Raw genomic sequence first — 27243 nt, 5'->3', positions numbered from 1 at the left:
CACTCATCCCCAGACCAGGGAGCTGGAGAGGAGGGAAGGGGCAGAAACATCTCAAAGAAGGAGAGGGTCTGCTGACGTGAATCAGGATTTAATGAGCTGACCACCTGCTCTTGAAATCATCATCTGTAAGATATTTGAGCCTATGAATTCAGACATGATACCTACAGGCTTTTCAGCTAATCTTGTTGTCTGACAGCACGGTCAAAAAGAATGTGACCTCAGGAATAGAGAGGATACTTACTTGATATCCTGGCAGAGCACATTAATAAACATTTTAGCATCAGCAGTGCCTGCTCAGCAGTCTGTAGGTTAGGGGACGCGTAAGGTTACTTCTTAGTTCTAACATTCATTGTGTTTTGTAAACTCCTAAATTTCAGGTTTTGGATTCACTTGAGTCCTCAGTCTCAGCTGGTAATATGCAGTGTAAGGGCAGAGAGAGAGATGTGTACCACAACAACATCTGCAGACCTGTGCATGCAAGTAGAAGACTAACTTTTGGAAACAAAGAGGAAAGAGCCAAGGGTTGTTTCCCACTGCTCTGCTTTAACCTTTCTGTATCTGTCTTCCTCTGAATGTGCCAAAAGTGAATGGCTCTGCATCCAAGATAACTGTGTTATCTTGGGGCACAGGGCCTCCCTCTACCCTGTTATTGTCAGTGCTTGTGATATTGTCATCCTTACACAACATTCAAATAGCTTAAGAGGAGCTCCAGCTTAAATTGAATAGCTGTTGTATTTATGGAGCAACACACCAATTAAGCCATGCTAGAGAATATTCCTGGAGCTTAAGCCATGCTATAGAAGATTCCAGGGCTTCCTTGTGCCAACAGGGGAGGTGTTGCTTCATGCTTGCAGAGGGATTCCCCTGAGGGCCTTCTGCCCACTGTTTTCTTGGTAAAACCCATTGCTGTGGAAAGCCTGACTCCATCTGCTCCTTTCTCATAAGGAAAATGTTTCTTTTAAGGTCAGGAGAAATGTGAAGTCTTTATAAGAATGGTTGGAATGCAGCATTCAGAGCAAGACTGTGGTTTTTTTTCCCCACAGTGTGCCTCTGCAGAGAAGTTCAGGCATAATTTCCCTTGTTCAGGAACATTAGTCCTTGTTATTTTTCTTCTTACTCAAACTTAACAAATTGAGCTGGAAATATATCCATTGTCTGATTGAATGGGAACATTAGCAGTATGATTTCCTTCCAGAGGCTGATGGCTTTGATCCATTCTTGAATTCTGAGTATTGCAGTGTCAGCAAGCTTTCTCTGTCTATGATTTCTGACTATCTTTTGCATTTGCATCTTCAGCTGTTCTTGTGTTGTTCTTGATTCAAGAGCACACAAATACAGGTGTGCCACTAATATGTAACTTTGGCTATTTCTTTCAAGTTAGGAACACAAAGCAATCTGAGAGTAAAAGAGGACAAGATCTCCAAAGTGAGTGAGGAAAAGAAGTTGACTTTTCAGCTACCCCCAGACACCTGTGACTATGAGCAATCCCATTTAGGTGCCCAAGTAGTGATTTTCAGAGCCTCACAGCCTGCTCTGTAGCTTAACATTACACAGAAACCTCTCAAGCTCTGTTTTAGAAAATGGCTCATTATTCTGCCTTTGTTACTATTTAAAAATCTCATAGCTCAGGAGGCTGGACAAATTCTTATAGTCTTCAGTCTAAACCATTTTTGGCAATTTCATACCTATTAGTTCTTGTACAAATGTGTTTATTTTGATTAATTCTTTAATTCCCTACTATTCCTTCTCTCATTCCCTGATATATTTATAAGTAGCAATCATATGTCCCTTAGCCTTTCTCTGACTAGGTTAGCCAAGTTTTTTAGTTTTCTTATGTAAAAAAAGGGTTCCTCGTTTCTCTGATTGTACTAGAAGACTTTCACTGCACCTCTTCTGGTAACAGACTCATCTTTCTGAGTTTGGGTGATCAAGGTGCAATTTTTAAAGTTTCATTGGTTCTCTGTGCAATCATGTTCACCATTTCTGTTGGAAAGTTGTCTCATGATCCCATTTCATCCATTTCGTTAAAACAATGTACATAGTTTTTGTTTTAGAAATTATCATTAGAGCTGTTCCTACTGCATATGATCATTTGGTGAAGAACAGTTGACCTAGGCATATCCAGCTTCTGAATAAAACAAGTTAGAGATCCTATTAGTCACATGTGTTTTTCCCTTAATGATTTTCCTACCATGCCTTCTGAGTGAAGAGTTTCAGGGGAGGGGAATTAGGTAAATAAAAGTTATGTCACAGCACATGGACACTAGGGAGCTAAGTTAAATCCTGCATTTTTGATTGCTGTGTTTTGCAGACATAACATATTTCTTTCAGCATCATGTAAAGTACTGTAGTTTGAGACATTGCTGTGCAAATGCTGGCATGCAGTTGGAACATTTGTTTTACTTGTGAGGGATGAGCCTTTTTACAAAATTTGGCAGATCATCCCAATGGATGTCAATGAGATCTTTAATACTCACTGCCATACCTTTAAACACCATTCTCTGATGGATGTCACTCATTTTGTCAGTCCCATTGAAACATTTTGGTATTGAAATCTCAGTTTTACCATGATGGGTTTGTGGAAGACTAAACTCTAAACTTGTTGATGGTAGAGAAGGGAAGAAATTCTGCGTGGAGGGAAGAAAAAACTTTTACTCAGATCAAAACGAAAGGTGTTTTGGATGTTTTTATAATTTGTCTTGGTTTATTTATTAAAGTAATTTTAAAGAAGCCTTGAAACTGCTGAGAAGGACTTGGCGGTGCTGGTGGATGAGAGGCTGGACAGGAGCTGACACTGACAGCACACAGAGCCAAATTTATCCTGGGCTGCATCAAAAGCAGCATGGCCAGCTTTGCCACCTGCATCCAGCTCTGGGGTCCCCAGCCTAGAAGGAACTTTGGCTTATTGGAGTGAGTCTGGAGTTGGGCTACCAAGACTATTAGAGGGGTGGAGAGTGCTCTCCTATGTGGAAAGGCTGAGGGAATTTGGTTTGTTATGCCTGGAAAAAAAAAAAAAAAAAAAAAAAAGAAGTCTACAGGGTGACCTAATTGCAGCCTTCCAGCACCTGAAAGGAGCATACATGAAAGATGAAGAGGGACTTTTTACAAACAGCATGTAGGGACAGGATGAGGGAGAATGGATTCTAACTGAGGTTAGGTTTAGATCACATGTTAGAGAATAGACCAGGAGAGTTAGAAGTAGATCTTTAAAGTGCTTTTCAATTCAAGCCATCTTGTGGTTCTAACAAAATCTGCTCATTAACAAGATGAGGCCTTTCAAACACCTTTTCAACTTTGAGACAAATATGCAGAAATCTGAAGTAAAGCCCTCCTATTTTTATTTTGCATTGCTAGTATGCACCTTATTGATAGTACAGCAGCCCCTGGGCTGAGCTCTTCCACTTCTGCATGTTAAGCTCAGCTGATGTCAGTGGAACAGTGGTGATCCACATGAGCTGAGGACGTGGCCTCTGGAGTTCAGAGGAGCTACTATAGAATATCAGGCCGAAAATCCGATTTCTGAAGGATTTTCAATTAAGCTAATGCCCAAAACAAATAAAGAGGAGGTTTCTTTATGTGTTTTAGTGCTTTTCTTTGAGATACTCAATAAGCAGTGTGTGTCTTGACATAAACAGACATGTACAAATATGACAGGTGAGTGTTTACCAATTCCATTTATTGTATCTAGCAGAGTAGACATATTTCCTATGCTAATCTATGAGTTTTGCTGATGTGATCCAGAGAGGAGAAAAATGTTTTAATAGAAGTAAAGTATAATTTAAGCTTTATTACAGATCTAACGTTTACTAAAGTGTGATGCAGAGAAGTTTTTTGGGATGTTAAACGTGTATCCACAAAGCATGAAATAAAGCTAGGAACAAAATAAGGGTGTTTTCAGTCTTCTTTCTTTGTCAGATCAGCTAAAAACCCAGATTTTATTTCCAAGAAGAAAGGATACAAAAGGACTAATGGCTTCTTTCATCAAGCATGGTTAAGTTTAGGACATCTATTTGGACAAAATATATTTAAAATGGTGGCTGGTTATTTGTTTTGTTTGTTGTTGTGTTTGGGTGTCTTTTCATCTGTTCATAAAAAAAGCTTTTTTTTTTTTTTTAATATTTTCTTTCGTTGGGATACAGAAAACCTACTAACTGTTAAAGCAGAAGATGACACTTTTAGTTTAACCCACAGTTTAACTGCAGCTAGCCATGAAATCAGGTCTGGGTTTGGATCCCAAATTCTGTGATTACTTCCAGAGCTTTTTTTCCAGTTAGTATTTACAAGTGTTTATCGTTAGGAAACCTAGTAAGTATAATGTAAAGAATGGGTTATATTTTTGCAGAGTCTCTTAGCATGTTAGGATGTCTGTCCTGCTCATTATCATTGGAACAGTTAAGAAGGATATTCTGGCAATGAGTTAATTTATCTGGAATGTAAAATGATGTCTTTTTTTTTTTCAATTTCAGAGGAAGGAATTAGGCTTTATACCAGTAATCTCAAAAAACATGTCTGAACTGCTGATCCCAAGGCATGCTGTGATTGTATGAGGTGCTTTAATTGGATATGTGGATCCGAGTTCACTGTTTACATGCACACAGCTATTTGGAAAGGGAGCTTGTTAATGAAACTAGAAGAAAAACTTGAAGGAAAAAGCACGTTTGGCATTTAACTAGCAAAAGATTTGCTTTCTTCATTAAAGTCATTATAACTGAGCTCAAGAATTGCACATGCACAAGGGAATTACTTGAATTAAGTTAATAAAGTTGTACTTTATTAGGTGTGAGGGGCCTGATTATTCCATTAGTAGCACAACACAGCCTGAGTTCAGATCTGTGGACTGAAGCAAGCAGGTTATGAGGATGAAGCTATGAAGCTCCTATCCTGTGCACCTCTTCACCTGGGTAAGAGGAAGGCTTTTGTTTCCGTTTTTATGAAATAGGACAAAATAAATTGGTGCTGTGCTGGCTAAACCAGTAATCAATAGAGTTTGTTCTTAGGAAATTTAGAAGAAAGCCATTCAATTACTTGGTAGAAACTCTACATGTCCCTCAGCTGTCTCTGAACATGTCAGGCCCGGGGAATATACAGCAGGGTTTGGGAGTTATAGCATGTTCTTTTCCGTGCAATTGTCTTTTGTTTGTTTTCTTCTTTTTTATTCAGTTCTTGAAGCAAGATTCAAAAAATAGTATTATCTATATCGCTACAGAGCACAGTGGGCACTGGTAATAAGCTGCTTTCAAGCATACAGTGTTATCTGTAAGGTGAAATGCTAAAGAGTACCACCTAGTTGTTATGTACATATCTAGCTAAAAGGTCAGGTGAATGCTTTTTTTGGTCTTGGAAATGCTCTTAAAATTTTGCCACTTTGGGTTAAAATAGATTTGATCAGCCTTGAAGCCTGGTAAACTTTAGTATCATACAACAGTGAAGAAATTACCTGAAGTGTTATTGAGTCTGAATGATGAAATTGGAATTCTCCAAACCCTCTTCATGAAAAAATATTGAGAATGGACATATTAAGTGGGGCTTCCCAATTCAGTGACAATAGTAAAGGAGTCAAAAGACATGCAAAGTAGGATTATTAATAATTAAGGACAAAGTGAACAGTTTTTTGTGTGTTTTTTGAATCACAGATAACATGAGAATGTGATGGGCAGTAATGCACTTTGCATAATGGGCCCCACTTCTGAGTGTACCTTAGTATCATCCTTATCTTAAACAAGTGCCTCCCCTGTCATTTATCACTAAGTATGGACCCCACCCTGAGCCAAGCAGATGAGTGTGGCAGAGCACTGCTCATGTCTGCTGGGGGCTGATTTGTGCTATCAAACATGTTCTGTTGCCTTTCCATCTGATTTATGCTTCCTGAACCAATTTTTGAAACACGTGAGTTGGAGTGGGTCTTTCCAGCTGTGTTCACAAGATCAATAAAGTGGAAGAAAATGTAATGTTATTACTACCAATATATTTTAATTTGGCAATAGTTTTCCTAGTGAGGACAAAACCTGCTTGCTACAAAATCTGCTTTCACTACAAAACCATCACATTATAAAACATATTGCTCATAGTGAAAATTATAGGCATTTTGCCACAGCTTTGACCCTGTGTTCACTACTGAATGCACAAAAAGTGGTTTAGCCTGATGAGTTAAGGAGCCAGCTAAGAAGTTAGCTTATTAGGCAGATTGTCTTTTCTATAATACACCATTCTTTACCAAATATTCACATCTATAGGCCAGCAAAGAGTTAATAATCAATTGCTACTTAATGAACCTATAACCACCTTATTAAATCTGCATTGAATGTGTAGTTAAGTGTACTCAGAGTATTTTAATTTAAATGTTACCATAAAATCTGCAAGTGGAATTACTGTAGTGCTTTTGAGATTACATTAGCAGCAAAACAGGGGGTGGATAGTTATTGTTAATTAAAACATACAGGCAACATCCAGTAGAGTCCTAACGAGTGTAGGATGCATCTATTTGTTTAACATATTACAGTTTCAAGACTCTTTGTCCTCCAACTCCTTTCCCTCTCCACCATCCTTTTTAAATTACCAGTGGAAGTTTTTTTGGCTGATTTTGTTATTCTGTAAGACTCATGAAATGTTGAAGTGAACCTTTTGATTGTCTCTGGAATGGGCTTGACATTAATACACTCCACAGAGGGATGGAACAATATAATTTCACAATGAGTTTGTTTATTAAAGTATTTTATGAAAATTTTTTTCTTCTATCTAAGCAGTCTCTGAGGAAAACTCTAGATTTGATTTCCTCTAATGAAAGTGTGCCCCTTATAACATATTCATGACCACATGAGTCATGACATCCTATATTTTTTTGCACTACTGTGCTTAGGTCAAATACTGCAAAGAAGCCACTTTACTCCACAGGCTTTGTCCTTTCTTTTCCTTCTTTTTACATATCTGTGCATGCAGTACGTGAGACTGAGAACAAAGTTCCTGTGGAATTTTTTTGATTGAGGGAAATTTCTGTCAGACTCAGTGTCTAATCTGTGCCATAGTTCTTCTGTCTTTTGAAGGAACAAAATTTTTCCTCTCTGTGATTACCCTCAGTGTGACACTCCCTTCTTAAGCTTGTTTTCAATAGCAGCTGGGCACTCAGGGAATAGTGCTGCATACCTGTCCTCTTTTAGCAGGTATATTCCATTATTTGTGTTAAAGACTTCAGGAGTCCTCCAGACCTGCCTCCCTGGTTGTTGCCTCTGCTGATTGTCACGGGATAGGTGTCCCTGTGCTGTGTAGCCCTTTTTTAGTTGAAAAGGAAAAGTCTTGCCCAACAAACCTTTAGTTAAATCATAAACTCTGGTAGAGATAAGGTTCTGCAGGTTTTACATCTTGTTCCCATGATCTTTTAGAGATGTTACCTAGTCTTTAGTGTCTCCCCTTGCCCTCCAGCCCTGACACTTCTGTAATACCTTGCTAGAACTCCCTTGTTAGTAGTTCCTACTTTGACCTTTCTCCTAGTTGAGGAATACACTGAGTGCAGACAGCTAGGTGTACAAGCTGCAGATGGAGCTGCTGTCTCTTTGCACAACAAAGGGCATGGGGATGTGCAATAACAAAGGGCTGTGTCACGAGCCAGGAGACATGACCGCCAGAGACATGGCAGGAGCTGCTGACTCAGTGGGAAGACGTCAGACTTTGCATGGATGAGCAACTTGAGCTGTTACTGTGTTATTACACCATGAATAAATTGCTTTATGGATCCAGAGGTTTGGCTCTGCTATGGGAAGCCTGGTCTGACTGCATGAGACTAGGGAGTCAGGTGGCACACCCAATCAGCTCACTGGAGCCACCCACTGCAAAGGGGCTTCAATCTTCCCACTGAAAGTATCCAGTAGAGGGGGTGTGACTGCCAGAGTGCCTTCTGAATGGTCAGACAGGGAAGTTTCCTTAACATTCCTTATATGCGAATGACTCATCAAAAGACTTATCATAAAGTCATAGAATGGTTTGGGTTGGAAGTGACCTTAGAGGTCATGAAGTTTCAATCCCACTGCTGTGGGCAAGGACGCTCTTATGCTGCTGCTACATGTTATCTGTCATGAGTTGCCCCTTGTCCCGCAGGTCTTTTTTCCACAGACAGTTTCTTGCCTATTTCTTGTACAGATATCCCTGGCAAACAGATCAGGAAGGTGCTCATTCCCCTTTATTGCTTTCTGAAGCGCACAGACCTGCCTAAATAATAGTATTTGCAATAGGAGTTTTTGTGCTCCTATCCATTGGGGAAGTTTAATTTAGACCCTCTGCATCTTTCAAAATTGTTTTTACTTTTCTGTGAAGGGCCACACACCTTCTAGGCACCAGAAGAATATGATACAATAATAATGAACATGAGACTACACTTTAGCTGTTGAATGGGTCTTTTTACCCCCAGCTATACAAACCACGTGGTTACTCTTCATTTTCAAAAAAGGCAGTGAGTCAGCTTTTCTAAGCAAATCCATTGTACAGTGTGAAGTGTTCTTTCCTAAATACTCTTAAGATTATGTTACAATTTGACTCATTGGTTGCTTTATTTTAGTCACAAAGATCCAATTCTAGGTATTTTCCTGCTGCTTGCTGAAGGTCATAGCCTGGAAACCTGAAAGTTAAGTCAAGTGCTTGACCCCTGTGAAGTCAACAGGACCTCATGCATCATGTGGTAATCCTTTCTGTTCATCCTCTCTGTGCAGTAATGCATGCGTGTACAGGCCACAAGTAAGGATTTGCAAAATGGAGCCCTGTTTTTGTAATTGAAAACCATTGTGGAAGAAACAATGATTCAATAACCTTTTCTGAGGCTGGCCTAATGTGTCTCTCCAGAGACCATGGTGAGCACAGTGGTAAATTGATTTTAAAAAGAGTACAGCATTTCTAACTCTTTATGCAAGACTGACTACAGTTTCAGGCTTCTACTTAATAGCTTTGGATAATGCTGGATGTCAAGCATTGATGTGAAGTGTATGTGTGCAGGAGCACATTGTATTATCATCCTGTTTCTTCAGATTTTTCCTACTGTAAAAGAAAAGGATCAATAGTAAGATGAGTGAACAGATAATTTAAACGAAGAAATAAGTGGTAATTGTTTGATTCCCTGTTGTACACAATGGTGATATATGTTTGGAAGCCACCCTTTTTACATCTCTTGAGGGAGTTTTTCTTTCCATTTTCACCTTTCTACTGGGCTGGTCAAAAAGGAAGCTGAACAAGCACAGAGAAAACCAAGAAGGTCTAATAGTGGTGGGCAGGTGGAAGAGCTTTCCTTAATTACGTATGAAAAATAAAATCTTTCCTTTCTTGAACTAACAGAACTTAAGCGCTGATTCAAAGGTACGTGTGCTCATGTGTCCTTTAATATCAAAATAAAAACCCACCCCAATGTACTCTGATGGAATAAGATTTTCTGGAGATTAAACTAATAAGTGTTGTGAAGATTGACAAAAAATTCCCCAGTACTTCTGTACCAAAATAAAAACTAAGAAAAGTGTGAACCTGTTACTCCATGGACCAGGATACGTAATGACAAAAGATAGGGAAAACATGCTCAGTCCTTGACTTGACTTTTTTTCACTTGCATGTTCTGTCCACTGGCCATCAAGTTCCTGGTTTTATTAGCAGGGCCTAAGTGAAGCCTTATCCACACTACAAGAAGGTAAAGTAATGAGTGCGTCAACTAATTGACTTTAAGCAAATCTATGGGACGAGATAAAATGCATTTGAGGAGCTCACACATTTGAGGAGCTCACGAGTATAATTTTAAGACCACTCTCTAATACATTTAAAAGATGATGGCAACTAAAAATGGTTTATTAAAAAAAAAAAAAAAAGACCAGCATCACACTCATCTTCAAGAAGGGCAAGAGGCAAGAAACTAAAGGCAAGTCAACTTTACCTTAGTCCTGTAGTCCTGTGGTGGTCATGAAGCAAATTCTTATTGGAATCCAATTCCAGCTGTATGAAAGGGAGAAATCTGACTGAGGATGAGAAGAATGAATTTACAAGTACAAATTATGCAGGACCAAACTGACAACTTTCTGTGAGGAAGAAATGCTCTGTAGATAAAGCGAGATCCATGGATGCTGTGCATACCTTGATTTTAGAAGGTCTTTTAATATGGTCGGCTAATCTCCAAACAGCCAAACTGATGATATGTAGAGTAGATAAACAGATAATAAGGTGGCTGAAAAATTGGCTGAACTATCAGCAGCAACACAAAGCCCCAGCTGGCAGTTTGTTGCCAGTGCTGTCCCTCAAAGATCAGTATTGGGGCCAATGTTATTGAGTATTTTTATTAATTATCTGGGTGATGGGAGAGAGTGGACTCCCATCAGGTTTGGGGAGAATACCAGTATTTTGGCAGGGAGAGCTGCTATTCAGGGAGAAATGGACAGGTTGGAGAAATGAGATGATAGAAGCCCCATGAATTTTAAGACAACAAAATTCTGACCTGAGACAAAATAATCCCTTGCTACAGAGGCCATGAGCCAGCTGCAACAGCAAGAAGCTTTGAAGGAAAATGGGTTTCTTGTGGGAGAGTTGAACAAGAGCCAGCAGTGCATCCCTTGCAGTCAACAAGGCCTGGCACATAACAGGCTGCACTGGCAAGGGTACAGCCAGCAGGTCTGGGGAAAGTGATTCTGCTCAGTACAGGTGCAAGTTAGGTACCCTAATAGAAGTGGTGTAAACGTCATCCACAAGGACTACCTGAGTCAATTTGGATATCAGCATAGACCAGTGTAGTTCAAAATCACAAGGTGTATAAACAAACATACAAAACAAACAAACAAATATAAACAAATTTTTGGGTGGCTTAGTTTTTTTGTCCAATTTATCCAACTCAGTCAGCTGGTACAGCAAAATCGTTTACTGCTCTTTACAAATCTGACTGCTTTGAATAATTACAGAGAAGATGGGTCAGTTATCAGCTTGCATTGAAAATGTTTTAGTTCCATTAACTTTGTGAGGTTAAAGCAGCTCATTCCAGCTGCAGATCTTTTGACCACCATGTATGTTAAATGTGCCAGTCATCAGGCTGGGCTTTCTCCTCTCATGTGGCAAACTTCAGTTCAGGCAGAGGATCAGTGACAAAGCAAGGAGGGTGAGGACATCCGTCATGTTTAGTGGTTGCTATTAGAAGAAAAACACAACCTGTCAGGGAGGTAGGAAGAATGAATGAGTTCAACCCTGACAGGAATTGGTGGGCAGGTGATGGCATCTCTTTGCATTATGTGACTAACAGAGGTCATTTTTAATAGCTTGCAAATCAGCCCATGGCATTTTTCTCTGATATGCCAGGGCAACATGCAAGACACTGATATCTACTTTTCTCTTATTTAGCATTATTTAGAAAGCACGTTGATACATTCTTTTCCCCCTCCTTTATTTTCTTACGTAGATATACATGACCTGTTATATTTAAACTTTTGTAACTATTTGAATCATACTCAATACTGCATTTTCAATTCCTGGACTAAATTGTGATGTAGAAGATGTAAATTACAAGGGGTTATATTATATTTTTTCCTAAAAGCCTGTGTTCTGTAACAGTTTTGTTTGTGTCTGAAAAAAGTCTTCTGCAACAGATATAGTCTGGTTCAATGAGTCCATTCAGAAGTGCTTTCCACTCTGCAAGGGTAATTATCTTTATTAGTTTTGTACCTTGATAGTGTTTCAACAGAGCATTTAGGACTGTCAAATTCTATTAAACATAAACTAGCTCACAAAGGAAATAAATTGGAACTGTGTGTAAATGGTGATACCCTAAGAGGTTTAAGTGAGTGTTCTGCTAGGTAGTTTTGCCACTTGATAGGAAAAAAAAAAAAAGGAAAAAAAGGTCTAATTTTTTGTTTATTTGAGGGGAGGGAGGTTTGTATCTTTTGGAATTACATCCTCCCTCTCACAAATAAATGTGGAAAATTTAAAGCTTTTACATGCAAACAATCAGTCACTAAGACTCCTAAAATTTTTTCATCATCATTATTCAAAAGTGTAATTTTGTTGGTACACTAAAGTTTGTGTCACAAAGGAATGCTACATAAATCACAATGCTTTTCTGAAATTTCTCCTTTTCCCAAGGGCTGTACTGCAGAGGTCAGGCAGGACAAAAACACAGTCCATATTTGCATGGCTTAGCAAGACAAAGATGCTTCGAACTTCTATCATATAATGTTTGTGAAAGCTGAAGTAACTGTGGTTTCTATGGAGCTACACCCACATTCAGTAAGCAGGTCCCTGGATTTGTCTCACCTGAGCTACAGGACTAACTGTGAGAAAACCAAGGTAAAGTGCTGAGACTTGGAGAAAAGATTTTGTTAGTGGTAAACAAGAAAATTAAACTCTAGAGGAAGGCCGTGGTGTTGCAAAGTGTGTCCTGCTTGATTTCCCTAGACAGCTCAATTTCATTGCATGCCATTAGTGCTTACATTCAAGACTATGCATGTATTAATCATGTTGGAACTGCTGTCCTCAGCTCTCAGGAGTTGGTCTTTCCTCCCTCCACAGACTCTTTAGCATCTTCAGCTTGCTCTTTCTCTCATTTTGTCACTGGTTCATATTTGCCTTGTGGTTAAAGGGGACTGATATGGAAAAGACAAATCCTTTGTACTAGCAGAAACCTGTCAAGTATTACAAGCTGGAAGAGTGTTTCCCTTGGCTTAAAGTGCTGCCCTTCTCACTGGTTATCTTATTTTGAAGCTGCTGTTCTGTGGAAAACCCCAGGAGGAAAAACCCAGGAGGAAAAACCCAGAAGGAACTGTCTTTAGCTAGTACTAGTGCTATTTGCCTTAGAGTCAGGCCAAGTGAAATGGTGAGGGGACAAAAAGGCAGATGTTTTTTGGCCACCAGAGAAACAGCTGGCAGAAGCTCTTGTCCACACTGTGGGAGACAAAAAGATAGAAGGAGAGAAGCAGTTGGAAGGAGCAGGTCTGTCTAGGTTCACTAAAACATACACAATTCTCCACTATGCCTTTGTAAATAGGTTTATATTGCATGCTTTGTCTGTTCATAATCAGGTAGTTTTTTTGCTTCTTTCTTGGACAAACCAGAAACACTTGCGCAACCCTTTTCCTGAATTTATGTCGATTTCTGGCTTACCGTTGCTTGGCTAGGCTGTGGTCTGGCATTCTGTTTCACTGGCACTGGCCAAGTGTCTTCACTTTATTCCCTCCAGACTCTACTGATTAACCTCCAGTTACTGCTGAGTTCTGTTGGTGTAATTTGATTCAGTCAGGATGACCTGGACTGGAAAAGGCTATTGTGCCATACACTGGTAGGTCTGGCAAATTTTTCTGTTCTCTAACACGGGTCAGTGATAAGGTAATCCAGTAGTAGGAGGGAGCCGTGATCTTTCTGAGCACAGCTAGCATGAGATGCATCAAAATAATGTCAGCATCTTTCTTGACTTGCTACTTCTTGCCCTTTATCATCCACTGTCTCAGAAGCCTCAATCTGGTTTTCATTCCATACACTTGTGTAGCCCTGTCTGACTGTGTGGTTTTCTGAGTCCCAGAAGGATGGTAGAAAGGTTTCTGCCCAAAGATTCTTTTATCTCTTTCCTAGTAGGAGGTTTGTAGAAATATGCCCTAATCTGCTTTTGGATGAAATGACTTGCACTAGCTGGGTGATTTAAATGTTTCAGGTAGAGGCCAAATTTGCCTCAAGCAGAGTAAGCAGACACACCTCAATTTCTGTCAGATGTCCCATGCTCTCTGGAAAAAGGTGACCTCCAACTGGAAAAAGTACTTCTCTGACCAGCCAGCTTGGGTGTGAAAGGGAACATCTGCACATGAGCTGACAGATGATGCAAACTGAAGCAATGTGGATGAGTTTTAAAAGAGTGTGTATAAGTTCCACTGGTTTGACTGTTTCTATTTAAACTCTGTAATGTTATGAAAACCTATTCATATGTTAATGGAACTGATCCATCTTGCCATAAAGAAACACTTACTTTACAAAGCAATATTGATATTTCATTTGTCTGATGGCAATTCTATTTTATGCTCCTTTAGACTACCCATTTTGAAAATCCCTTTTTTATCCCCTCATGCTGCTGCTTTATTGTAAGCACTTAAAATTGTATCTTTCTTCAGGTATGTGAACAGTCATAATGAATGTTACTGGGTTTACCATCGTACCATATACTTAAAATCAACTACTTTTATTGTGCTAGTACAAATGCTGATTCAGTGAAACCTGAATTTTGTACTTGTCTTCTCTGGGAAATTAATCCAGGCTAATTGATGTAAGTTGGATTAATTAATCCACATTAAAGTCATGCAAAGCCTTTCTTATTTTGGGAAAAAAAAAAAAAAAAGAAAAAAAAAGAAAACAACCTTAATTTGCTTTTGTTTGATTCACTTCCAAATCACAGAAACCACTCTGACCTAATATCACTTTATATTCATGCTCAGTATGGTCTCTGTGTAGACAACCCATAGTGTTTATGTGAGAGAAGGAGGGAGAGGGTGTGCTACTGCTGAGAAATATCAGCTTGTCTAGAATTACATGAGGACCACTTTTTTTTTTATTTTTGCAGTTGAACTACTACATCATTTAACTTCCCTTTCATACCTTTATGGCTGAAGCTTTCCTGTTGGTACGAGTTTTGGAGGTGGAAAACAAGGCAGATTGTGGTTCAGGAAATTAACTCTGAGTCGAAGTCAAAAATTTTACTTGTCTGGCAATTTAGTGTTCTCAATTGTGAGACACTCAATTGTGTTGTGAGCTGAGTGTTCTTCTTTAGTCTGGACCCACCAAACACAATAGAGTCCTGATGTTCTCACAATCCTTTCCAGTGCATAAGATCACAAAGAAAATCCCAGCTGTCCCAAACAGGGCTGAATGCAGAAGATGGTAGTGAAAAGGGTAGTTTGATGCAAATCTAATTCGATGTGTAAGTACTGCTGAATGGGAAGGACACTTTAAATATGTAGGGGGTGGTGTGGTGATTTGGTGCTTTAGAGTTTCTAAAATATTCAGCACTGAAATGCCCTGAAAATACTAGAAAATGGTTTTGGGGAATTGCATATGTATTGTTTGACCTACCATGGTATAATCCCACCTTTCTATGATTCATCAGCATTATTTTATTAAAAGTAAATTCTTCAATTAAAATGAGAAAAGTATTTTAAAATTTTCAAATGGCTCAATTTATTTACCCACCTCTACTTTTGCCCTGGTAACAGCAAGAATTGATACAGAAAAAGTGGTAAACTTAAATTTTTTGTAACATAGTAAGTTGTAAATATCAAAAGAAACTTTAGGAGTTGTAAAAGTCTATCCTAAATTCTTTATGAGCTTTTTGTGTTGAGAAGGTTCAAAATAATTTGAGTAAGAACAAAATAAATATTTAGAAGTATAAAAATTCAGAGGTTAAAACCAAAATTTTCTCTGGTGTCTGCTGTCCTGATTCAGCCAGTGCAGTAGAATATAAGAAAGCTATACTAATCTAAGTGAATGAAAAAAATATGATTTGATAATGGTTTCCATCTCATAGCGACTGGAGTAATATACAATCTGCTGACTTAAGCCAGCCCCAAAGTATATGTTCAAATCTTCAGAAGTTGAGAGGCAAGAAATTTTATTAAGTAAAAAGGTAGGTATATATTAGAATTTTTGGTCTGTGGGCAAGTTTTGGTTGCTTTGGTTTTTGGTTTTTTTTTTAGAGTTTGTTTACATTCTTAATAAGATTTCAAGAAACTCAAACAGTACTGAAAAAACATTGCACAAAATGTTTAGAAATGTTTCATTTAGCATATTAACATTCAACACTGAATTCAGCCTCAAGACTTGTGTGGTGAGTTATCATCCTGCCTCCTACAAATGCTGTTTCTCATCTCAGGATGAAGCTCCATTGCTAGATTACATCTCTTATCTGTGCTTATGGTTGAAGACTTTTTGTGGAACACCTCATTGTCTTGGCTAGAGCAAAGTGATCTGACTGGTGAATCTGGACTATAGAGAAGGAAAGAACCTTGAGACTCTCTAATGTCTCATGTCAATTTGCTTTGATATTGAAATATTTCATTAATAAATCAAAATCTTTCAGTTAAAAAATATTTCCTGGAGAAAATAGAAATTAAAAATTGCAAAAAGATTTTTCCTTTATTTTTTTTTACTAGGAAGTTTCTGTCTAGTTAAGCTTAAGCATCTGCTTGAACAGAAAACCTTTCTGCATCAGATTTTAAACTGTGTACAAACATCATGATTCCCAAGAGAGGTGCCATGAGCATGATAGATATCTTTTAATGTCTCTGCTGCATTAGAAGTTGGACGATCTTCTTGTCACCTGAGACAGGTAGAAACTTTAGCTGTTGCACATTTCCCCTTTTCAGTGCTGCTTCTTGCCCTATTGGAGTGCTAACCTATTATCCCTCTTATCCACCACCCTCTTTTGCTTTGACTCATGCCTCATGAAGAGTCTTGCAAGAATAATGTGCCTAGCCTGAATAAGTGTTATAAAGCAGCCCTACTCACCTCCTGATGTTACACTGGTAGGGTCCAGTTACTGAAACAAGGAGATACATTGCCTAAAATAATTGAAAGTAAATTTCTGTAGCCTGCCTTTCAACTGATTTTGAATGCAGAGTTTGGTGAGGGGATTGAGGGGTTGGTTTTGTTCTTTCTACTTTTGTCAGCTTCATAGAAAAATAAATATTAATGTCTTGTCATGAAGAGCCGTGACAAATTCTCTCAGGGAAAAAAAAAAGGCACAGAGCTTTGGGTATCAGAGCTCTCTGAAATGACAGAGAGGAACAGAGCATTAAGATGAGACAAATGCCTAACTACTATGTATGTAAATAGTAAGAAACACCCTTTTACTTCAGTGCTTTGTCATCAAATACCAGCCTAAAAGCAGAAAAAGGAAAGATTACTACCCTCATTTCACAGATACAGACCTGGTCTATTATCAGCCATCACTGTACTAGACTATTCATCACAAAACAGTGAAAACCTTGAGTGAATTAGATAAAAACTGTTACAGAAGCAGCAAAGGATAGAACTCAGAAGAGGCATTGATGAAACAAGTGATTTGTTCCTTCTTTTTTGTTTTTTTTTAATTATTATTTCCTGAGAAGTCTCTATTTATGTGCTTATTAATGCAATTTGCAAAAAATTTTACAGAATTGTAGCACATGTACTTGCTCATAAAAGCTGAGTCCCAAAGAGCAAATTATCCCAGTTTTTTGGAGAACACTCTCTCAGGCTTTATCTGCCTGTAGGTGGTGGGAAGGTGCTTTTCCCCCACAGCTGCAGCAAGGCATTCAGAATATCTCTCAGATGCTTTTTGTTTTACTTGCCTTCTCTGGTACCATTCAACCTACTTTCCCAATAATAAAGTTAGCTGTGTTTTAACAGTAAAAAAAAAAATGCTGTAATAGGGATAATTTATAACCTCTGAGTGGAAAAAGACTGATCTTTTCACAGAATTTAGGAAATTACTGCTTTCAAAAGTGGATTATAAAACTTCTTTGATTGAGTGACAGTGGTGCATTGTACAGATGAATCTTTCTGAGCCTTGTAGATGGAAAAGCTGTTCAGCAGTTAGAATAATCAGTCTCTATCAGAATTTTAAGCAGGTTTTTTTCAGCTCGACATACAAGCAATCTACTTTTAAAAATTTTAGTGTGTTTTTCTATATAAAGCCATTTATAAAGCACAAGGAAAGAATTGAAGGTGGAGCTCTCTCTATATATTCTCTTTGTCCTCTACCCAAATGCAGCTGTCAGGTAATTTCTGTGAAAAATAGTTCTGGAGATTTTTAAAAATTTTTTTCAACATATTGGTTATATTAAGGGCCAAATTGACTTAGCTTATGAAGGTTATGGAAGATACAATGAGTAAAGGACCTCTGTATTTCTATTTTATTCTTTCAAAATGCATTTTTAGATTAAGCTGACAACCAAGAACGGTGAATAATTAATGGACAGATCCTTCTTATGATGACACAAAACTGCCTTTCTGAACAGGAATGTTACTGCTACATTCCTTTTTAACCTTTACAATCCAACTCAGATGTCCATTTCAGGAGTCTAAAATCCCCTGGTCTGTCCTAAAAGAAAAAGGGAACAGTCCCTTCAAAATAAAAGCCAAACTGGAAGTGAATCACCTGTAAACAGGAAAGTGTCCCACTGATGCTTGTAGCTGTCTTTCTTAGCTGTAGTGTTGCTTCTCTTGGAATTTTTTTTAAACTTAACCATGTAATTATGCTAAAGAGTCTAAAATGAAGGCTCCAGCATCCCTGATATGGCCCAATTCCCTGATGCACCTTGCCAATCTGTTGAAAGAAGTTGCTTTAGCTTAACAAATGAAGGGTTGGCTCAGAGCTGCAGATATCTAACAGGAAAAAAAAAAAAAAAAAAGAATCACTTGCGGCCAGGACTTCTGAGAATTCCATTAAATAATCACTATCTCCTAAATCAAGTATCTCCTGGAGCAATTATTTACCCTAGAAGAAGTCCTGCTGGGCTGTATTGTGGCTCAGTGTGGAATGGTCAGAGTCTCATGATAAACTGTTTCTGTTGCTCCTTTTAGAAATCTACATTGCAATGAAATGGGGGGAGGAAGAGAATGAGAATCCTGAGGGATTTAGAGAAACTTCCCCATTTCATGGCTTCCTCATCAGAGTTTCTTATTTGTTGTCATTTTACCACAGGAACAAAACACAGAGCTCTTAATAATGGTCTGTATTACTGATCTCCTTTTTGGGCAGGTTACCCAAAGAAAACAGCTGCATGTACTTTCACCTTAAAGCCTAATGAAGAAATGTGTATGTTTATCCAATGCTCCTTCTCACTGCCTTTTCTGGATTACTCATATACTACTGTGGCAAGCATAATGCAGATATAATAAAAAGCCTAACCCAAACAGACAGAGAAATGAAAAATCAGGATTTCAGACAATATCTGCCCCTTTGAAATGCCATAATAATAAAAGCTAGTTCCAATAGAATAAATACATTTAACCTCCACAGAGTTATCAGTGCATTACCTCCCTACCACTTACGAGAAAGAGATTCAACTGGCTCATGAGTTATCTGTGTTTTATGCTCATGACAAAAAGATAATCATCCTCAGGGGTGAAATATGCTAAATACTGCATAACTATGCTGAACTGGAAGCAGCTGCTCTGTTCTTTATGGGAGTGCCATTTGCTCCCACCCACACCGTACAGTCTCTGGACAACTATTGCTTTTCCTTCTGAAACCTATTTCACTGTATTTAAAACTGTTGTTAAAAGTTCACCTCCCTGAAGAGCTCTGTAAACTGGGCCACTGTTTGTAAACATGGTGATTCAAAATTAGTTCCTTAATTTCCCTGCAGTCCGCTGGAATGTGGGCTGATGTTATTTTATTCGCCCACGAATGCACTGAATGGATTGCACTACAAAAGGAGCAGCAGCAGCAAAGGGTCAAGTGAGAGGGTCACCAAACTGGGTCAAATATGCCAAAGTTCCTCTGATTCCTGCCACTGTCATTCCTGAAGGGCAATTTTGGATCTCAGCCTAGAGCTTTAAGAATGTGCTAGAATGCTCCCTGAGGGTCTGTGTTTTCCTTTATATGTGTTGTTAGGCTGTATTCAGTTTCTGGAGATAAGTGTAATTTTATTTCTGTTTTGGTGTTTATTTCCTGGTTATCTGGGTTGGAGAATGGCACTTTCAGTCATCTTCTTGATTGTCTAATTAGTAATTATACGGTTTTTACAGCATGTTCTAGTGGAATCTAACCAGAAGTAATCCCACACAGAGATGAGTATTTGCTTTTACTTGCCTATTTTGAACAGGCATATGATTGTTTTGGTTTCTTTTTGACAGCTGCCATTTAAAAGAATGTAAGATTATAAATAGTAAAGCAAAGGTACAACATGTATGAGGCATAAGGATGAGGCTGATTCCTCTTGGGCCATTCTTTGGGTTAACCTGCTTCTTACAATATATTGAACATATTCACTTATTTCAGCACAAAATCCAAGATCTAGTGGTGTCAGAAAACATAGAGTTTTATTTCTCTGTAATCCCTAAGGATTAAGAAGTAAAACCTTCATTAATAATATTTGTTTTTCTGATCTTGATACCTTTTTAATAATCCTTACTGGATTTACAAGTAGCAGCTGGAGGCAATGGACAAGAGGGGGAACAGTTGGAGAAAGAATAGATTTCTGAATAGAAACCTCATCATGAAGCTGCTGCGGAGGTGGTTTTGTGCTTAGGTGGACTCTAGTAGGAGAGTGGAAAATTGTCTGTCCCTCCAAAAGCATGATATTCTTTCTCACTTTGAGAGAAGCTTCTCCTTCCTTACAAACACCTGATAACCTGTGCTGGGAATCCAAATGTAATCAAATAGATGACAGACCCTGTGCTGTCTGATAACAGAGACTGTATTAACTATGCCCACCAAGCACTGTCTGTGCTTGTGCCAGCTTTATGCAACTTTCATTTTTCCTCATTTCCTGTACTTGCCCCACCATGGCATAAGATATGTTACTCTGAATGAGCCAAATTGTTTCCCTTTTTTTCAGAAGTGAAATTTTTCATTCTTATGATGACCTTTCTATTCATTCTTCCTCATGCACATTCCAGTTTGAATTGGCTTCTTAAGCACGCTTGGCCAGAGCTGTGTTTCACATGATGTTTCAGCACAACTGTTATTATTTCCTTAACTCCCAAGTTAAGGAGTGCCTTGTGTCAGGCACCTTACTTAAGATTGCATTTCTCCCAGTAACAATACATTGGTGGCTTGTAGTTCATCCTGAAATAAATGGCTGTGTTTCTTTCTTTCTTTTTCTTTTCGTCTTATAGGATGAACTCCTAATCCTTAGCTGAAATTAGTGATATTTGTCCTGAAAGCTGTGACTTTGCACTTAAAAGTAGTTATTTTCAGCCCACAGTTACATCTATTTCTCAGTCTTCCAGCTCTTCCAAGACAATGCTAGAGTCCTTGCCACTTTGAGTTGCTTCTCAGCATTACATCATCCTGGGATTTCACCAGCATGCTCCTACCTATTATGGTGGAGTTGTTAATGAAAATGTGAAATATGGTTGCCAAAAATCCATTCTCCCTTACTGGTATTCTTGTCTTGTCTATAAACTGTTTTTATAGGCATTATAATATTTTTACTACTACCAATTTTCTCTAGTTTAATAATTCTCCCTTATGTCCCTGCAAGATACTTTAATTAAGTCCAGATAAATGAGACCTATAGCATTTCCTTAATTTAAGAAATCAGATTCATTAGCAAAAGTGATAATAGCTGGATGCAGTCTACACCATATACTGCTGCTACATTTCCTTTTTCATTTACCATATATTTTAATTGTTTTTTACCTTCAAAATTTGTTTCAGTCTTTTCTATCTTTGCAGGCAGACTAGAGGGCCAAAACAACTTTTCACTTATTCACTTAAAAAGTCTAAATATGTTGGTTTTCATCTACTATCACAAACTCAAAAGACATAAAATATTTCCTGCTAGATCTATAATTTAGGTTATTAATTTCTAGGCAATTATCCGGTCTGTCCAATTTTAACCGCACTTTCTAATATGCTATTTGAATAATTTCCATACATATAGAGTTTTCATGTCACTTAATTTTCCTCTTTTTTGTTGTCTGCTGGTCTTGTGTTGCTGTAACCTTGTTTATCTTATTTCTTTTCCATAAACTTAAACAAGCTACAAAGATTATAAGTCAAATGTCTTTTGTTCTTGTCACCTTTCCTCTATGCCTCACACTTGTCTTATAAGTCACATCAGGCTTGAGTCCTAAAGGTCAGATATGCCATATACTCAGGGAATTATCCATCTGTCAAGAAGGGTCCTGTGCCTGTGAATACTTTCTGGGGATTGGATATCTGAAATTTTTCTAGTTCCAGTTCCTGAGCCTCATGTTGATCTTCAGTGTCTTGTCCTTTTTCATCCTCCTTCTCTAGGGCGGAGTTGTAACTACTCTTTTTAGAAGCTGTTTATCATGAGTGTGATTCTTGTAATACAAATGTGCCACTAAGTGGAAGGGATTGGGGTTTTACATTTTTTATTTCCTACGAAATAGGTAGTCTGGGAATATAGGAGTGCTTTCTTGAGAGATGGCCCTTTTATAGTCAGAAAAGAAGATTGCTACTGAATGGATTTCTTTCAGGTACTTCTCTAAGTATGCCTGAGTATATGAAGTACCAGCAGCTGTAATAGTCAAGAGATAACTTTTTAATTTGAGTCTGACAGACACACGGGAATTGAAAATTTTAATTTGCCTTATGTAACAGTTGATAGATTTAACCTTGCCTTAGTGTGTAGAAAAAACCCACAGTATTTTGTCAAGTTCCCCAAAAGTTATTTATTTACAATAAATGCATAATTTAGTAGGGAAATAGTTGAAAGCAGTGCTTTTCTTGGCTTTTAGAACTGCATGTCTGTGATGTATTAAAAACCTGGAGGGCAACTTGCATTACAACAGCAGGATCTTGTGGCAGCTAGATAAATTAGAACAACTTACTCAACAAAGTGAGGAGAACCTTGAAATTAGTAGTCTTGCACACTAAAGACTCAGCATTGCTTATTTTCTCTGGACAAAAAAGTAAAGTCCAGAGTACTCGTGATAGGAAAGCTATCTTCAACCCGGTTATGTTTTACATTGTCTTAAGGAGGAAATAATGGTACCTGTTTCTTCCTTATGACAGTAGGAAAAGCCTGTCTGACTAAATTTAAGTAACTCCCTAACTCTGAGATGGTCAAAGGACATAATTTGTAGCACGTGAATACCAGGGTGTTTTTTGTGGTTTATTTTTTTCTTTTCTGATAGTCCAGAAAGAAGGGCAGAGTAAAGTGAATTACAATATTTAATTGTAAAAGTGCCAAAAAAGGGATGTGGCATTTCTTGAGCTGCAGAACTCAGTTTGGTTACAAGTAACAGCCTACACAGGTGCAAGAGACAGTTGATATTTACATGAAACAGAGGGATAAACATCACCTGTGGCCACAAATTGTCCCTCTGAAAATGTCTACAAAACCACTAGCTGTTCTAGCTTAGCATATAGCTCCCACAGCTAGGGTTTCATTTCAGAAGAAACTTCCTTAATATTTCCTGGGAAAACTGTTCTAGATTTACTGACGGGCTGAACATGTGTGGCTCAGCTAGGCATTCTAGAAAATACAGCCTGACCCCAAATCTTGGTATTTACTGATCTTGTGTTATGTCAGGCAGTTCTTCAATGGGATGTCTCTTAGAGCAACTGTTCCCCTATGTTTACTGGAATTTAACATAGGTCATCCTCTCCTACCCCATAGAAAAAAATCACCCTGGATCTATTGATCTATGAGAATCCTTGCTTGCTTCAGTGGCATTTAGAAAATAAAAGATGCTCTAAATAATAGCTACTTGAGATTCCCTCTCATGAGATATTTCTGAGGCCTCCTGAGTGTGGTTACTGAGTTAGAATTCATACTTACCTGTCATGTATTATTTCTTTTGCTGTACAAATTGTCAGCAAAGTTATCTAACTTCCAGTTCTTGAAGGTACTAGATTATAACTTTAAAACTGGAGGGAGAATGAGGTGGTATTTGTTGGTGGTTAATAATTTTAGATAATGGCCCATTAAATGCTTCACCTCCAGAAAAAGCTGTCCTTGTTTGGAGGAGTCAAGGCACACTCAGCCTGGGAACATTGAACAACTGAGCACCTGTCTTTTCCTGAGTGTTACTTACACTACAGTTACCAACCCGGAGATCTCCCCAAAACAGGAGAAAGGTGTTTGGAAAGATTAAATGGCTAAAATTGAAGCAGATATGAAAAGACAGTAAGATGGATACCTTGAGATTAATTTTTAAGTGGGGAGACTGTGTGTGCTGCAGCTGAAATGGGACTGTGATTCTTGGCTCAACCAGCTTTAAATAAGTATCATAATACCAAAATACCAAACTCTTAAATACTGAAAGAGTTGATGTCAGACATAACCATTGCAGACATAACCATTTATATATTTTCCCAGCTTTTGAGTGGTTTCTGTAGCCCATGGTGGACTTGCTTATGTAGCAGCATGGGTACAGCAGAATTTGTTGTGTCAGCTTGAGAAAAATCAGCTTCTTAACCACAGTAAAATTCTCTGAGAAGCTGTGGCTGTGGCCAGGGCTTTTCAGTTCTTATTATTTGGTGACAGTTTAGCGTCTGTTGCTGTTCATTGGCAAGATGGAGTGGTAACTGTGAAGGGTTTCTTGAAAACTTGAGTTTTGGTTCCTTCTCCTCCCCAAGACAAAATGGAGGTACTCAGGTGGAGAATCTTCATAAGTCTATCCATTAAACATTTACATTTTAATGGAATTTGAGCTACTGGGGTAAACAGGTGCCACCAGATGTGGATGTCCATCAGCTCAGCACCCCTTATGACTTTCCAAAGGCAAAAATACTTACATGTCATCTGTTATTTTGCAATGTTGTCCTTGATTGGTTTTGTGGGTTTTTTAAACTTCTAAAATTGTTAAAGATATAGTTAATATTATTTCAGAATTTTCCATCAGTGTAGCTTACAAACAATCCCTTCTCTCTTGGGTCTTGTTTGGTTATTGGTTTCCTTTTCCTAGATGGACAGAGAGCAGCAGCAACTGAGTGGGTGGTGGACTGCTTCAGGTGCTGAGGCTGTGGCCTCCTTCACCATCTCCTTACTCTTTTACACCAAACAAGGTGCCAAGATGGGCAGTGTGACATCTTCCCTTCATGAAGAAGGTGAGAGCAATCAAGGAAGCACAATTCCATATGGTGCTGGCAGCACACAGCCTGGCTCTGACTGCTGTATCTCTTATCAGTCGCATAAAGCACTTCTACCCAAGAAGGGGCTCCTGGCTCCTGCAGTGTCTTAGCTGTGATGAAATTACCACTGGGCAAATTGCTTTCTTCACTGCCCTGGCAGGATTTCAGCCAGTGCTAAGAGCAGCTGTCCTGCACGAGGTACTGCCCTGCTTGCCAGTGCATCAACATGATAGGAAGGGCAGGCTGGTCTTAGACTAAGGCAGCAAAATAAATAATCCTTTGTGTTTGCCCTTCTCAGCACAACTGGAACCACTTAATCCTTTACTGAAACGTTGCTCTAGACCAGAGCATTAACTGTTTTAGCTTAATCCAGCAACATATATAACAAAAGCACAGCTTTCCTACTGAATAAAACAAGGTAGCTCTGACATGTTGCATTATTAAATTATTATTTTCCCCTCCTAGTTCCTATCAAATACATCAAACAAACTGTTAAGAACAGTTTGTTGGAGACAAATGAGTTGTAGCAGGTTGACGTCAATCATGAGCAGCTCACACAGATCGCTCTGTCAGATGCTTGGCGGGATGTGTGCCGACGTCCATCACAGATGATTCAAGTCCTCTGTGACACACTGCAGAGGTGGTGGGGTGGCAATGTGTAGCACATGTAGGTACTATTGTTAGGATTCAGAGATGCAGAAAGATAAATAAACTTTCTGTGGTTTTTCTTCCTTTTTTTGAGGGAACGTGTGCCTGTTAGTTGTTTGTATCTGCTTACTATTTGTTGCTTGAGAAGATCCAGAGTCCGCATTTCTCAGAAGTCAGGGCTGGACAGAGCTGAGATTTTGCTGATGCTGATGATTCTCTCATTGGAGAATTGTAACTAGGTGTCAGGGGACAATTTTTATAGATAGTAAAGATTTTTCTCACAATGTGGGCTCCTGGTGGAAAACCAAATCATTAAATTGACTTTTTTTTTTTTAATGGAAATGTCCTTACAATTGCTTCTAAGGAGCTTCTTCCAGATAAAAGTAAAGAGATGGGAAAGTTTTGACTGAAGGGGCGTAGATGGGAAAGAAAGGAGAGGTCATAGGCAAATACAGAATAATCTGCAAACTTTTCTACTTCATGTAAAGAACTATAGTGTCACTGGGACAGGCTATTAGAAACACTTTCCTATGTCCCAGGCCAGAACCATCACCACTGGACTGTGGAATAATCTGTTCCTCTGGGTATAAATAGTCAATGTTTTCTACATAGCCAAGACTGACAGATCAATCACAGAACTGTCAACAGCCTGGTGTTTGGTTTTGTGATGGATTTTGAAGTTCAGACTTCCAGCTGGTGACTAGAAAAGCAGTGCTCAGGTGTATGCCTACATTTGCCTCTGGTTTTCAAGACAAACTGTGTAAGATTTTAGGATTTCTCTGAGGCACTATGAGAACATTTTTTTAATTATTATTTTTAAAATGTCAGTTGTCCTTTTTATTTTAATAAAATTCATGGTAACTTTGTCTAAAAAGAGGGGTTTAGAGTTGGTCTTGATACCAAAAAGGAAGGTCACGGTGTAGGAAAAGGGCATTGTATTAGTCTGCCTATAGAGAAAACTGTTCTTTCCAGTGCTTCTGAACTGAAAATACACATGGAAATACTATACAATACTTTCTTATTGTTTTTATGTGATTAAAAGAGCATACAGATGGAGTAAATTACAACTGTACACAATAACATCAGGATCTTAGTTTCCTGATCAGATTCCACAATAGGTAGAAGAAATGCTTCATGTAAGTTCAGCATATCTCTTTGGAACATCTTACAGGTTTGGGGTCTTTATCATATGGCTGGGAAGTAAGAATACCTTTCCTCTGATGGAAGCTTAATTTATAAATAATTATAATATATATTTGATTATGTGATATTCAATAATTTGAATTTAGAGCAAACTGAATTAATAGCTGTCAGAGGGGTCAGTGCAGACCTTGTGAGGCTTATGAAGCCTTTTTCTCACTCTTCTTCGCTCTCTTCTCTAGTTGTCTGCAGTCTCCAAATGATATTGTTACCTTCTGTGTTCATTTTGAATTATTAGTGCCTTCTAGATAGATACTGATGGCTTATAGACGCCTGCCTGGGAGTTTTCTCAGACTGCTGTTAATATAGCCAACATGTTTTTCAGATTATCAGAACTAATCTTATTTTGGAGTGAGTTTTCACTTACAAAAGCATTTATAATTATTATGAACCAAATTTTGCCTCCAGATATGTCCCTGAGTTTGCATCCTTGAGGGCTGTTCTGCCTAGGCTTTCATTTTTCAGGGTCATTCCCAATCTTCCTTCCAACCCTGTGCTTGCATTGGTGAGTCAACAAGATTCACTTCCCATTCCCAGGAAGATCAGCACTTGCTTAACACAGTGAGTTCCCAGGCAAAACCAGCCATTTGTGTCATTATGGATTAACCTAAGAAACAGATTCTATTGTGTTGTGCCATAAGTAATTTATTTCCAAGGACAGCTTT

This window comes from Vidua macroura, chromosome 1 (genome assembly GCF_024509145.1).
Source record: "Vidua macroura isolate BioBank_ID:100142 chromosome 1, ASM2450914v1, whole genome shotgun sequence".
In the NCBI taxonomy this organism is placed as follows: Eukaryota; Metazoa; Chordata; class Aves; order Passeriformes; family Viduidae; genus Vidua; species Vidua macroura.
The sequence above is the reverse complement of the archived record's forward strand: the minus strand, read 5'-3'. Positions refer to the sequence as shown.